The sequence below is a fragment of the Triturus cristatus genome, chromosome 9, assembly GCF_964204655.1.
Source record: "Triturus cristatus chromosome 9, aTriCri1.1, whole genome shotgun sequence".
NCBI lineage: Eukaryota > Metazoa > Chordata > Amphibia > Caudata > Salamandridae > Triturus > Triturus cristatus.
Window position 1 is genome coordinate 675458092 of NC_140592.1, and position 15936 is coordinate 675474027.

Sequence of the window (15936 nt, forward strand, 5' to 3'; positions counted from 1 at the left end):
TAATGCTTATGCTGTTAACCTGCTTGAAATACATGCATGACGTCCAAGAGTTAACAGGAACCAGTTTCCACCTAGTCCCTCTTTTCCACAGTGAGTAGCAAGCATGACTGCTTCACTTGCCCCTTGCCATCAGTATTACATTACAATTTGAGACTGTTAGGGGGAGGCACGTGCACAGGTCATGTTATGTGGATAGTTGATAAATCACATATACTGCTGTGAAGTGCAAAGAGTTTTTTGGGGCTACAAAGTATGTGAAGCATAGTACACTATTTGTGAAAAATATATAGGAAACAATAGTTAAAAAGGTATGGTAATGTACAAATTGTTCAATATCCAAGGTTAAGCATGACTATCACAAAAAGGGAATTGATTGAAAATTCATTCTTTAATGTTTTTTGTAGTGATATTTGTAAAATTATATCGTTTTTTTCCAAACTTTTTTTCCCTTATTTTTCCTTTGCTTTCCTTTTCCCTTATTCATTCAAAGCAATACTTATACAAGCAAATTATTATAGCGTCCTAACATAGTTTATCTAAACCTTCCTTTATCAATATATGGTTTGCCAGACACTATACAATTACGTATTCAATCATAATACAAATTTTATCAAACAAAAATAATACATAATAAACATGGCTTATTTCAGTCTACGCGCATTTCGGCGTTCAGCCTTCCTCAGGCGGCCATGGTATTCAAAAATCCTAAGACATAATAAAGAAAAAGAATAGTCTATGACAAATTGTACATACCCACTGAATCAAGTGCACATTACATTAAAAAGGCCCCACATTGACCCTATACATATATACATATATACATCTATATACACTTTATTTATATAGCACTAACTGTAAGTTGATTATTAAACAGTAACCATCTCTAATTAGAATCAAGGGGCTTCAGAGACAAAAATACGATTTTTATCCATTATAATGACTTATACATTTGATACTTCACATCGTTGTTGCACCTGTAATGCCTTATTCCCCCTTTATGTGAATATCCATCTCCTATATTTAGTTTCGGGTTTGAGAAGTCTTCCAATGCCTGTCTACGATCACATGGCCACCTCACCGTCATTTTGGGAGCTAAGAGACTTCATTGATATGCATAGTACACTGACACCAGAAAAGACTTTTCATATATCCAAGTCAGTTTTCTATCAGGTTAATCAGGAAAAGTGACAAAAGGGCACAGACATACCCGTTTAATGGGATTCCATTTAACAAATGATTGTGTTGCGTGTAATGTAGTACTGAGTCATCACAGTGGTGTCAACTGCACTAAATTAACAGATAACAATGGTTATCATGCATAGTATTTTATGGGGGGAACGGAAGTTGTGCAGCTGACAAAATCAGTGTTACTGATGTTGTGACTTTAAACAAGTCCAGAAATGCAGACTTAGCCTACCCTCCTGCCAAAGCTGGCAGATTTTGTACCAGAAATGTGACATTAATCGCATCTGCTATCTTCAGAGCTTAGAAAGTGCTATATATTACATCCAAATGGTCTTCACTTCACCTTTCATGGTGGGGAAGAATGGATTCTATTAAAATGACTATTGCTCCTAAAATCTTTTACACTCTTGCCATGATTCCTACACAATTTTCATTAAAATTTTACAAAGATGTTGATAAACTTCTCTCCAAATTTCTTTGGAATAAAAAATCACCTCGTATTAGTTATAGTAAATTAAAAATGCCCAAATGTAATGCTGGTTTTGGTTCACCTGATTTTTTTCATTACCACAAAGCCTTCATTTTAAAACAAAGACCCATATGGTTTAGCCACTCCTCTGTAAATAATGCACCTAAATGGCTTCTTATCGAGAAATCAATAATTACTCCCTTTCCATTACCCACTTTGTTAACCATGTCCAATAAATCATCATTTTTTCATAATTCTGTTATTCTTAATGCCACTAAAATTATATTTAATGATTTAGACATAATTTTTCAATCTCCCATGTTTAATACAGAAGACATGTCATTATGGCATAACACAGTCATTAAATTAAATAGAAATATAAGATTTTGGTATTCATGGATTAATGCTGGTATTTTTTTATCTTAAAGATGTATATTATAACAATGCATGTATATCATTTGATGCTCTACAAACAAAATGTAGTTTACCTCAGTCTGATATTACCAAATATGAATGTTTATGTAATTCAATTCTAGATTCCTTTCCTCATGGTATTCCTTCTAATGTTACAGCTGATTTATAAGTTTATATTCAAACTGTTTCCACATCATCTCATGGTGTATCTATTTTATATAAAAAAATATCTAATTCTCTAGGAACCAACATTAATATGATTGCACTATTTTGGAACAATGAACTTTCTCTCTCCTTATCAGATGATAGATGTAAAGATATTTGGCCTAGTAATATTTCTGGTTGGTTACCTGTTTCACTTTATCAAACTAATTCTTATATTTTATTCAACTGTTTATTGACACCTTTACGTTTATTTCAAGCTAAACTTCTTCAATCTGCAAATTGTTGGCATTGTAAATTACATTCAGGTTCATTAAAGCATATGCTCTTTGATTGTCCTTCAGTTGCTAAATTTTTGACAGAAGTTTGGGATATTGTAAAAAAGATATTAACTATTCAAGGTGACCTTTCATTTAAAATGTTATTTACTCATTCACTTCCTGTGCCATATTTGAATGGGCAATAACAGAAGAACAATGTCTCAACTGGAAAATCATACAAAGGGAACCACTATATATAAGAATCAATCCAAGACACAAGGGAAACCAGGGAGACCAAAGGAGGATGAAAGGTTGTTATTTTGTAAAATAGAAGCACAAATTGTACAATTTATTTACAGTAACCATAACAACCGTATGTGCACTGGAAGTGACGTGATAAGTGAACGGCGCAATGACATAAGTGTTTAAGAAACAACGTGAAATGGCATAAGACACATAAAACTTAGAGATCATACACAGGTATTTACAAGAAATTTACAATTTACAATAGACTGATTATTCAAATTATGTATGACTCTAATAGAGCCGCAATTTGCGTTGTGGAGTCGACGGCGTTTCAACCACTTTGAATTGTGGTCATCATCAGGACTAATGGTTACGGTGATTCAAAGGTGCTTCTATAACGGTAAGGAAAAGAAAGAAGAAAGTGATTGTGGGACCCAAAGAAACCCATGAAATTGCATAGTGAATAAAGATAGGTAAAAATTACCTGAAATGAGAAGGGCAAGGGGAGTAAAACCCCCGTGGGGTGAGATGACATTAAACAATCCAAAAAGGGGCAATTGAATAATATCAATCTAATAAAGGGAAAGGAAAAACTTACTAATATACAAAAACGAAAACGATATTCCCAATTGAAACAGGTAAATGATACCAAAGGGGAGGAGAGACGTAGGGGAAACTTACCCTGGAGATGAAAAGGTGCATCAAAGCACACAACTTGTAAAAACGGACCCGAGGGAATTCTCGAGGATATGAACAACGATTCTGCAATTAAAAAGGCATGATAAGGACAAGGGCTGCAGGGGCCGGGACAAGGGCATAATGAATGTAAGTAAATTAACAGCGGTCAAAGCACCAAATAAGGCTTACCAGATAAATCACACTCTAACAGGGGACAAGTCCATATAATTGCGCGAACCGGGATTAGTCCGGACGACGGGGAGGCAGGAACACAAATGAAACGCCTAAGGGAACCAACGCGGCATACCCGGAAGAAATGAAGACAGGCCACGTGACAAGGAGGGAAGGGATTCCACCACGGAAAGTGAAAGAGGACTATAACGAAAGGGATGGTTGCCGAGAACAACCGGGTACAGAAGAAGAACAGAAATGAATCAGAAAAGAGGCAAGGGAGAAAAGAATATTAAGTCATCAACAGCGCCAGAGTAAATAAAGTACTTAAATCACAATACAGTCTGCATTTCTGATCGCAATAGTTTAAAAACACATCAGTACATAACTGTATAGCAGCCAGCTTAAGCATTGCTAAGCCGATCATCAGCACCATGTTAACAAAAATAATAAATACATGGCATTACATAATAGGTAAGGCTGGCACTGGGTAAACAAAGAAAACAACAAGCCACTACAACGCAGTTACAATGCAAAATAACTGAACAATAAACATTTAAACGCAACACATGTGTAAGTAATACAATGCAGATTGCTGCAGGTTCTTGGGTGTATATACCTATAATCCTAAAAATAATAATGTAGACATTTCCAGGTATCATTAGAGGACAATATATAGGGACAGAGGTAAGTGTATTAACAAGAAATACCCATCAGTTGTTCCTATAGACACCTGCTGCAGGTTCAAAAATGGATTACCTCAAACAAGCGATTTTTGTATGTATATACCCATGATCCTAAATGTATTGTAGACATTCCCAGGTGTCATTAGAGGACAATACATAGGGACATAGGGAAGCGTATTAGCAAAACAATGACCGTCAGGTATTCCTATATGAATGGTAATGAAGGGGTCTGGAGGAAGCTTCAAGAACTAGTAATCACAGAATTCCACTCATCAAGGGAATTAAGGCCATGTATCACAGAGTTACAACGTGTGATCCATCTGCACTCACATTTATTCAAAAGAAGTTGTAAGTTACCGCCACGACTGGATAGTTGTGGACGATCAATGACCTGCCATACCATGTCAGTTTCAGAGTGGTTATGGTCCTTGTAATGCATGACTAAAGGTGCAGTAGTGACATTGCACCTAATGCGACTCCTGTGTTGTGAAATGCATTGTTTCACCATCTGAGTGGTTTGACCTATATAAAGTAAATTGCACGGACACCGAATCGCATAAATAACATTGGTAGTGCGACAATTAGAAAATTGTTTAAGTTGGTAGGTGTGTGAGGTCGTAGCAAAAACTTTAGTGTTGATGGTAAGGTCACAGACATTGCAATTTTGACATTTAAAATGACCAATGACGGGTGGAAGGCCAGACAAATTATTACCCCTTTTATAAGATAACAAGGGGGGATCCGAAAAGTGTGGGAAGGTACGTAGCAATTTCCAGTTTTTTTGGATTATCTTGCTCACCTTGTTACTTGAAGGACTGTAGGTCGAGACAAAGGGAATACGTGCATTAACATGTTTGATAGAGGGTGCCAGAATAACCTCTCTATGGTTATAGAGTTGAATGGGCAGCATTATCTTCAGCTGCTTTCAATGGAAGCCGCATGATTTGTTGACAGCACTGGCCAGTATTGGGAAAGGGCACTGGCATGCATCAGAAAAAAGTGAATTCTGAATTCGTCCCAGAATGTTGTTAAATGTGGTAGTTTGTCAGTAACATTTTGAATACAGATAATCTTATCCTTGATCCCCTCACACACACATGCACACCCTTTATCTCTCTCTCTTCCTATACACACACCCCCACCCCTGCCATTACCCTACCACACCCTATCCCCCGGAAGTCTCTGGATAATGGTTCACATCAGCAGGCTCTCGATGACCGCTGCTGGTCTGACGGTGACCTACCATCCAACTAGGCCAGAAATCATTGGCCCAGGGGCACATAGTAGAAAGAAAAAGACCAGGGCTATATTATAAAAGGGTCAAATGACTGACTTTCTATAAGCACTTAATGCATGTTGCAGCTGTTTTTTATCTTCACATTTTATTGATTTTATTACAAGAGAGAAACAGTACAAAGAGCAAGTGTACATCACATACACAATACAATTCCAGTCTGCTAAAGGCTGTTTTAAGAAGGTTCTAGACTACTACATACCAAAAATGAGGAATTTTTGCTATTTTTCTCACTATATGAATATAACTGTTTTTCTTCTCACTATAAAGTGTCCCTAAAAGTGTCACACATGCCCATTGAAGTGTCACACATAAAGGCAGTGAAAACATGGAAATGTCACACAGAGGTAAAATGAAACTTTGGCAACTGTGAAGCAAAATGAACCTTTGGCAACTATGCATAGTACACTGACTGGCCCTGGGACAGGATAAACGCCTGCACACAGTCACAGTCACTGGCCGGCACTGTGCACAAGCAGCGTGCCCCTGGCTTGAGAGCACCTGCTTTGTCTGCAAGTTTTGTTACACCACTGGGGAGCCCAACGGTTCAGGGGGCCCCTTTGAGCCCATTCTGTAGGGTTGCCCCATCATTTTGTGCTATTCCATTGGTCCTAGTAAACCATAAAACAGACCCGCAAACGTTAAAACAACGGCCCATAAACTGACCTGTCAATCCAGCCCCTTGTGCAATGCCTAAATGCCCTATAGGCCAGTACAACCCTGGTGGCTGCAGAGATGTCCTGTTCTACGTGGGGGTTTCTCTGAACATTCATCTAACGTTTTTATTAGGACTAATGTGGAGTCTGGTGCTGCTGTGAATATAAATGCGACTTGTTACATAGCTACAAGTAGCCTGAATAGGGGCAGGCCCACATTGCACATCATTACTCCCATACAAGTTAAAGTTTCATGCACACTGCTCTGTTACACCCGCAAAGGTGGAAAACTTGAGGGATTTAGTCTTACTCAGTGTCACACTGAGTGAACTTTCACATTTTCAGACATTAGAATATACCAGATCATCGTTATCATGATTTGCAGTAATGTAATTTTTATGTTATGAAACCTCAATTAGGTAATGCAGTCACTGCAGGGATGAATGTGTGTGCAGTCAGAGAGATACAGAATTGATTCCTGGTTGGTGCTGTAGGGAATTCAGCCTGTTTATTTATAGTGCTAAAATGTCCCAGCCTGCAATTGAAAGCACTACGGCCATGCAAGTTGATATTTAAAAATAGAGGTAGTAGGTTATGTTAGGGTGTTCCAGCAGTTTCAGGATATTTTTAGACCTCATTGTTCAAAATGGTGTCATTTCTCCTACCATCTCTTTCCATGGACTTCATTGCTTGGATTTACTCATGAGAAAATGTCACTCTAAGTGTTATATATTTGGCATTGAATGTCACTTATAAGTACATTGAAAACATTGAAATGTCACACATAGACAATATGAAATCCTAGCTTCTATGTATATATTATTCCAGTGACTAGAGAGTGTTTGTTACAAATGTGCACATATTCTAGTCACGAGAGAGGGCTCTTCAAAATACTGATATTCTCTGTGAGCCACTCGATGGCGCACATTAGATACCTGAAATATTTCCCAACTCATCGCACTGATATGGCAGCAATGTACTCACTAGAGAGAGAACTGTCGAGACATGAATATCTTGCTGGGATGTTATAAGCTAGCTTACACAGCAGTGATACGGATACAGCCCTACTGGTGGCTCATCACTCAGTAGCTATCCTGTCAAACAGAGTATGCCTTCGGATAGTGGGAGAAGGTCCTCTCAATGCACTTCATGCAAAGAAACACATCAAATGTGCACTACAAATGTAATGCCCTGACCAAGAGAGATTAATAGCTGTGTGAGCTATAATGCCATACACCTGGATCTGGCAGGCTGTCAGGGAACTGGTGCTGTAGTAAAACCAGGATTACTGGAATTATGCAGCACTAGGGGACACAATGCCAGACTACTCTTACATATAAAGCCACAAGTCCACATTCCCCCTACCTTGAAGGCCCTTCATTGGTTACTGGGTCTTGTGGCTCAGTGGACTAATGCGTCTACTGCAGGAGCGTGTGCTCGACTGCATGGTCAAACTTTCAAATCCCGGAGGGTCCACTCAGTCTTTCATCCATCTGAGGTTGATAACATGAGTACCATTGAGTTGGGTAAGAATAAACATCTGTTATTCAGCATCAAGATGCCTACGGGTGGGGGGGCGTGGCTTGACGCCCAAGGAGTATGGACGCGTCTCCGTGAGGCTCCCGGTCCCGGAGCGGAGAAGTGCAACTTTGTGATGATTTCTAAGGAGGCAGCTGGCAGCAGTTAGCATAGGAAGTGCTCCTGCATCGCGTACCATGGTTTTCGAACAGTTTTGAGACGATTACTTTGCCTTTATCAGGTAATTTGTGTCGGCTCGTCTCAGCAGCAGCGCGACCGCCATTTTGTTTTTTCGGCGGAATGGCTTCTCCTTTTGCGAGTTTCCATCACTAGGCGACCTAAGGACATAATTCCAGTGGCAATCGGAATCTCCTCCATTCACGATGTTCGAATGACCGTATCTCCTGTTTTTTTTTCTTTTTTGGTGCTGTTTCTACCTCAGCCTGCATGGATACCAGCAGTGGCCGCCATCTTAGGTAACGACTCGTCTCAGTGCTGACTGGGTCTGCACAATTTTGCTCGGAGCCTGTGAAGTTTCCTGCTGTCACTCTTCAGGACCTTTTTTATGACGGAATGTATCTCTGACAACCGCCTTGGCAAATGACTCCTGATCTTCAGCCTCGCCCGGCTCGCTGATTCGCGACCAGCTACTGCGCACCACAGCCGGTGGCTCTTTCTTCTTCTCTCCTTTTTCTTTTTTTTTTGTGTGGCGTGCCCTGCTACTGGCCCTGATAGTTGATGGGTAGGACACGGGGCGCTCATACCAGCCCGTCCCTGCCGCCACGTTCCTTTATCAAAAACTCTACTTTATTCTCACAACTTTCCAAATTGGAAGATTCGCTGTTAGCTGAGGAGGAAGACAAGCATTCAAAGATGGATTCTGCACCCGCTACAACCGCCAAGTCGAACGTGAAGAGGCTAAAGAAAGACCCTCCCTCGCCTCCCAAAGCATCCTCGGACATCTCCATGGAACTTTTGCTACATGAGATAAGGGCTCTTAGACCCTTTATGGAGGAAACAAATTCCACACTACAAGCTCTCTCTGATAAGTGGGGGCAACTTGATACAAGGCTTACAGTGGTTGAACGCGATGTTGCCACTTTCATCGACACTACTAAAACGGTTCCTGTCATACACTCGCAAATCACCACCCTCCAGAAACAGGTCGAAGACCTCGAAAACCGTAACCGGAGGAACAACCTTCGTATTTTTGGTCTGGGGGAGGGACTTGAAGGAAGCGACCCCATTGCGTTCTTTAAGACTTTCCTCCCTAAAGTCCTTCACTTGCCAGACGGAACTATGCTTAACATCCAGCGAGCCCACAGGCTGGGGCGCGCTCCTTCGGCGGGCTCCTCTCCCCAGCGACCGAGGGGGGTCATTATCTATTTCTTAGAGTACACGGATCTGCTAAAGGTGTTGGCGGCAGCCAAAGCTCTCCAGCGCGTCACATGGTCAGGTTCCACACTATTTTTTGCGCAGGATTACTCCAAGGCCACCGCTGACCGACGCAAAGCCTTTCTGAATCTTCGACCTGATCTTCGTTCTATGGGGGCCAGATTTGGCCTCTTTCACCCTTGTCTTTTCAAGGTCACGTACAATAATAGAACCACGACTTACGAAGACCCCGGACGTCTGCAGAGCTTCATTGACTCACACAGGATGGATGCCACCACCTCTGCTGGAGCATCCTCCTCACATAGTGTTTAATTGTCATTCAACATTTGTGCTTTTCTATTATTCTCCTTGCTCCACAGTTTTCTCCATTCGCTAGGCGAAGTTGTTTCCGTTTTATTATATACAATAGTACCAGTTTTTTTGTGCTGATTTCCACTGCATTGATGATTATGCATTGTTACAGTAATGTTCTTCATTATTCCCTTCTTTTCTAGGTCCGTATTTTCTTGGTTCCTGTTTTTATTTCTCTTACAGTTGCTTCCTGAGATTAACTCTTGTCACATGTTCTTGTTTCACAGTTATGGTGTTTCCTCATACGGTCTTCCCCGTTCCCCATCGGATCCTCCCTGGACGTGTGTCTGCTCCATGTGGCTTCACCCACCCTCCCACTCATTCTCTCCTTTTGTAGGTATGTTTTACATTTTGTTTTGCGTCCTCGTTATTGTAGTGTTTTTGTTTTGTTGCTGTGTTCTTTCACTTGTATCTCATTGCCTTTATGGTATCCCTACTGCTTCGATTCCCTCTCTCTTATTTACCTTTATTCTCTTCTTAATCCTTGCTCTGTCTCTCTCCTCTGTCCCTCTCTTTAAACAGAAGTTCTCTTTTGTGCCATACATTTTTTCCATTTCTTACGGATCTTGTACTGCATTGACTTCTCGCTTTTCAACTGCATTTTGTTTTACCTATGAGTGCTCATGTCTTTGAAACTTGTCACTTGGAACGTTAGGGGTTTACATTCCCCTATTAAACGGCAAAGGATCTTGACCCATCTGGCCAAATTAAATGCGGACATTGTCTTTTTACAAGAGACTCATCTCTCCGCTGATGAATCGTTAAAGCTGAAGAGGGGCTGGGTGGGGGAGGTCTTTTTCTCTCCTGGGGATGGCAAACGGAACGGTGTCGTGATTCTTTGCCGTAAGTCTCTTTCGTTTACATTATTGTCCCAGAACTCAGATGTTAATGGGCGGTGGTTAAATGTCAAATTATCCTTTAAGGGGGTTCCTATATCTCTGTTTAACGTGTACGCCCCAACGTGTGGAGAACCTTCCTTTTGGTCCACCTTAGCAGCTCAGATTGCCCTTGGTTTGGAAGAAAATTTTATATTTGCTGGTGATTGTAATCAGGTTTTTGACCCCTTTATAGATAGGAGTTCCAAAGTCCCTTATATCCCCAATAAACCCCAGAAATCATTTGTGCGAGTTATCTCCCAACACCAACTCTTTGACGCCTGGCGTCTCTGCAACCCAACCACCAGGGAGTATACCTTTTACTCCCCCTCTCATCATACCCAGTCAAGAATCGACTATATTTTTGTTTCTCACTCCATCTCACAAACCCTTACGCAAGCAGAAATTGGCCCTATCCTGTTATCAGATCATGCCCCCGTGTCAATCGTATTCGAAATTCTCCCTCGAGCCACAGGTCCTAAGAGGTGGCGATTTAACAACACCCTCCTTCTGGACCCGAAATTCACCGCTGCTTTTACGACCTTTTTTGAAGAATTTTTTGAGTTTAATACCGACCAATCCATGCCCTTCTCCACCATTTGGGACGCTTTCAAGGCCTCAGCGAGAGATTTCGTGATTGGCTTTGTTGCAAAGAGGCGGAAACTTTCCCGCAAATTTACTGCTGACCTTCTACGGGATATCAAGACACTGGAACACTCCTTTTACACCTCGCACTCGAGCCAGTCCCTCACGGCCCTCATCAACGCCAAATTAGCATTTAACAAAAAGTCTACGGAGGATGCTTCTTTGTACTTATTAAAGTCCAGTGCTAAATTTTATGGGGGCAAAAACAAGGCAGGAAAGATTCTGGCTAACTATCTGAAAGTCAAACAGAACAGACTCAATATTGAGTCTATTTATGATGAGTGCCTGGATCTAAAATTTAAAGATTCGGATATTCTGACCGAATTCTCCCTATTTTATAAATCCCTATATGCCTCCGAATCGCAGCCCTCTGACGACTCTCTCTCCCAGTTTTTTTCAACACTTCGGGCTCCTTCCTGTCATCAGTCGGATCTCACTCTCCTGGAATCCGATCTAACGCACCAAGAATTGTCAGCGGCACTCCAGCTGCTCAAGAAAGATAAGGCGCCGGGGCCGGATGGCTTTACAGTAGAGTTCTTCCAACACTTTTCTAAGCTTTTACTACCCAAGTTGCACTCCCTCATAACTTCTTTTAACACACTGGGGTGTTCCTCAGGCACCTTTTCGGAAGCACACATATGTTTGATACCGAAGGAAGGGAAAGACCATAGACACTGCAAGAATTATAGGCCTATTTCTTTGGTTAATATAGATTATAAGATTTTCTCAAAAGCCCTAGCCATACGTCTTGACTCCCACCTGCCTGACTTACTAGAAGCGGAACAATCGGGCTTTGTTAAAGGCAGATTTATCACGGACAATACGAGACTTCTCTTTGACGTCTTGACCAAAACCTCGGCCTTGAAACACCCCCTAGCGGCAATAGCGCTTGACGCCGAGAAGGCGTTTGATCGAGTCGAGTGGAAGTACTTGTTTCATACTCTTCGTTGGTTCGGCTTTGGCCCCAAGTTTGTGTCCCTGATCTCTCTCCTTTATTCTAACCCCCGTGCGGCTATCTGTGCTAATGGTCTGATATCCCCATACTTCGATTTGGGCAGAGGAGTTCGTCAGGGTTGTCCTCTCTCCCCTTTTCTTTTTAATCTAGCTTTGGAGCCCTTTCTCTCTAAGCTTCGCCAAAATCCGAATTTATTCGGCTTTCAATCAGCGAACATTCACCTTAAATTAGCTGCCTATGCAGACGACATTTTGCTTTTCATGTCCAATCCCAATGTTTCTGTCCCTGCCTTTTTGACAGATGTACAGGCATATTCCAAAATCTCTGGCTACAAATTGAATAGCGATAAGTGTGAGATTCTCCCCCTGACCAAGTACACTTTTAAAGCAGATTTTAGTGCCTCAAATTTTACATGGAGCCCCTCCCATATTAGATATTTAGGCATGCATATTACTCCCTCAATATCTGACACAGTAGCGCTATGTCTAAATAAATGCCTACAAAAAATCACTGATTTAACGGCCAGGTGGCATCCATTGTACCTCTCGTGGTGGGGTCGGCTAGACACCATAAAGATGATGCTTGCACCCATTGTACTATACACTATATCCAACATTCCAGTCCCTATTCCGGCCAAATTCTTCAAAAAAATTAATTCCGCCCTCTCTTCCTTCTTGTGGAATTCAAAGCGATCTCGTATGTCACTAGCTAAGCTGATTCGCCCAAAAACTGAGGAGGGAGTTAATTTTCCTGATTTTCAGGTTTATCAAAAAGCTTTCCTTCTACGACAAGCCTCACTTTGGCTGCTTGATCCTTCGGAGAACTGCCCTCTATGGCTTAGAATAGAACGTCTTTACCTCTCTCCTTTCTCCTTCCCTGAATACCTCTCATTCTCACGTAAACCGCAGGCGGTGTCCTCTCCTATAATCAAACTGACTTCCAAGCTCCTGTTACCCTCTCCTCCTTCGCCTCCAGATTCGATCGACCACTTCCTAAGTTCAACAATCTGGCATAATACTGACTTGACTATCCGCGGCAAACCATTCTTTTGGAAAACCTGGCGTCGAAAGGGTTTAATATGGGTGCGCCAGCTTTTCTCAGATTCAGAGTTTATGTCCTTTCACCTGCTTAAACAATGCTTTGATCTGCCTGCCTCATTCGCGCATAAACATTCTTTGCTCAAATCGGCTGTGATGGATAAGTTTGATCACCTATCTGCTTTGCCTCAGGTCCCCGCCTCTCAGACTTCTACCTCGCAACTCTCCTCCCTACTTAAGTCTAAACCCTCGGCTTCTAGTATATATAAACATCTGCTAGGAGCAGGTGCTCCTAGACAGAAATCTAAGGTGGAGGAAGCTTGGGAGCGCGATTTTCAACTTTCATGGCCACTTTCTCTCTGGAACAATATCTGGCTCAAGTTGCGCAAATCCTCCAGGGCAGCAAACCTCACGCAAACGTTATTTTTTGTGTATAATCGTATTCTACTTACACCGAGTGCTTTGAGCAAAAGATTTGCATCCACTCCAGACACATGCTGGTCATGTTCGTCCCCAAACGCTGACATATTTCACGCGCTGTTTTTATGTCCACTCGTGCAGAGCTTTTGGGAGCGAGTTTGGTCCCAAATAAACCTGATTTTTGACACTGCATTCCCTTTTTCTATCCCTCATATTTTCTTGGGGAGTCTCGCACCATGCTGGGAGAATGTCCCAGGTAAAACTAAAATTGTTGATCTGTTGTTAGCAGCGGCGTTTCAGCAGATCACGGTTAATTGGAAGGACTCCACAAAAATTTCCTATAAGGCGTGGTGGTATGTAATCTGCCATAATCATAGATTGGACACCTCTTTCGTATATCCCGTAAAACTGGCGACGAAACGTCTAGAACTGTGGTCCCCTGTTACATTGTTCCTCGACAAGTGTGCCAAAAAATCCTCTCAGATAAAGCCGTCCCAACCTGAGGTCTTGAAGCCCCCATGAACCCCTTACACGTTCCCAGATTTACTTCCAAATTTTAAATACTGTTTTGGTTCATTTTCTATGCATTACTGGCACATCTTCTACTCATGAGTTTGTCTTTTATTTTTTCACGCAGTATAAGTCGTTTATAATGTGAAGGCATGAAATTGTCGTTTTCTTTTTGCTCTTTGTCAATGAATTACCTTGATATGTATTTACTGTTATTGCCTGTAACATGGATACCTTTATTTGTCTCAATAAAACTTTTCTTTCAAACTAAGATGCCTACGGGTGACCATGTGCTTTACAAATGCACATGTTATGTTATGTTATGTTATGTTATGTTATGTTATGTTATGTTATGTTATGTTATGTTGCAGGAAGATTCACAGTCAAGCTGCTTTGTATCACCCATAAAGCAATACATGGAACAGGGCCACTCTTCAACAGGAATAAAATCACCAAATACATTCAACAATGGAACCTCTGCCTCAAAATCCTACCATACAAGAAAAAACCATAGGTGGCACAGCCTTCTCTGTTCAAGCAGCCAAACCATGGAACTCTTTACCTCCAAACAGAAGATCCACAGATAAATACCTTACCTTCAGAAGACTACTCAAGAGTTGTCTCTTCCAATACATAGCCACCATACTCAAACTTAAACATACAGCATATCCCTGCATAGCATATCCCTGCTTATATAAGCAGTTATTTGGATTAGATATGTATACCTAAATATGTATATTCCTTTGTACAACTGTGTATAATAATCATGTTTATAAATACATAGATATGCATTAGTTCTGCTTAACAAATGTACATATTACTTATGGTCATATTATTCTATGTTTAACATGTATATTGGTCACTGCATTAATAAGTAAATTTTTATCATAAATTTCATCTACAATTGCTTCACTATTGAATCAAAATACATTATAAAAACAAATAAATTAGCTTAAAGAACAGTAACACTTGAAAGTCTGAGTTTATTAAATACAACTTAAATCTAGATATAGTACCTTACTCATACATGTATACCTTACATGTACTTATGTATCTTTATATTTTTTACTTTACTCCAAACCCAGCATCTCCAATGCACTACCCGATATCCCACCCTGTACCTTTCTCAAAATATCCTCTACCTCCACTGTTTGGCTCATCCCAAACCTCAATCTACTACTCTCTCTAATGCTGCACCATATTTCTCACCCTATACTTCTTTCAATATATCCTCTACCTCCACTATCTGACTCATCCCAAACCCCAGTCTACTAATATGATCCCCAAAATACCCGTTTCTAGACTATTCCCTCCTCTACCCCTCCTTGCATCGTCTCAAACCTCTGTTACTATTTAGATCTCCCACATAAGCCTTTCTAAACCCCCCCCCTCTGACTCTTCCCTCCTCCCCCGTCCCATCTAAGCATTTCAAAACTGCCTCTGCTCTAGGATCTCCAAATAAAAGCTTTCTATCTTCTATTCCTCTACTATCCTTTTCAATGCAACTAACAGACTCACATGTCCACTGCTGAAATTCAATTCATATTTTGCCCTTAGTAATTCATCACTAATCCTCTTTTGGGTTCCGGAGTAGCATGCTCCTTGCCGGAAAGCATTTTGACACCTCATCAGGGGTACCAAATTCGATATAAATGCAAACCCTTCCCTCTTCTATCCCTCCACTATTTTTTTCAATCCAAATAACAGACTGTCCACCGCTCAAATTAATTTCTTATTTCCATACACTAATTCACCCCTAATCCATCTAGGGTTTCAGAGTAGCATGCTACTTGCCGAAAAGTGCATTGACGCCTTGTCAGGGGTAGAAAGCACTATATAAATGCAATTACAATTACAATTATGTGATAAACAAGGCATATTATTTGACCCTATCCACTACATTTTTTAGATGTTTTACCTTTCTGTGTTGGCATTCTAACATATATTGATACTTAGAGATCACAAATGCTATACAAAATACAAAGGTTTCTTAATTACTAAAGGTATGC

At 40.9% G+C, this 15936-nt stretch overlaps 1 long non-coding RNA gene across 1 annotated transcript; it reads right to left on the bottom strand.

Annotated features, from left to right (window-relative positions):
• Window positions 1-369: 369 nt before the first annotated feature.
• Window positions 370-4064, bottom strand: LOC146798476 (uncharacterized). The gene is made up of 3 exons (XR_014968707.1): window positions 3604-4064; window positions 3418-3498; window positions 370-3128 (listed from the first exon to the last, which is right to left on the bottom strand). It is a non-coding gene; the product is annotated as an uncharacterized LOC146798476 (long non-coding RNA).
• Between the last annotated feature and the right edge of the window lie 11872 nt (window positions 4065-15936).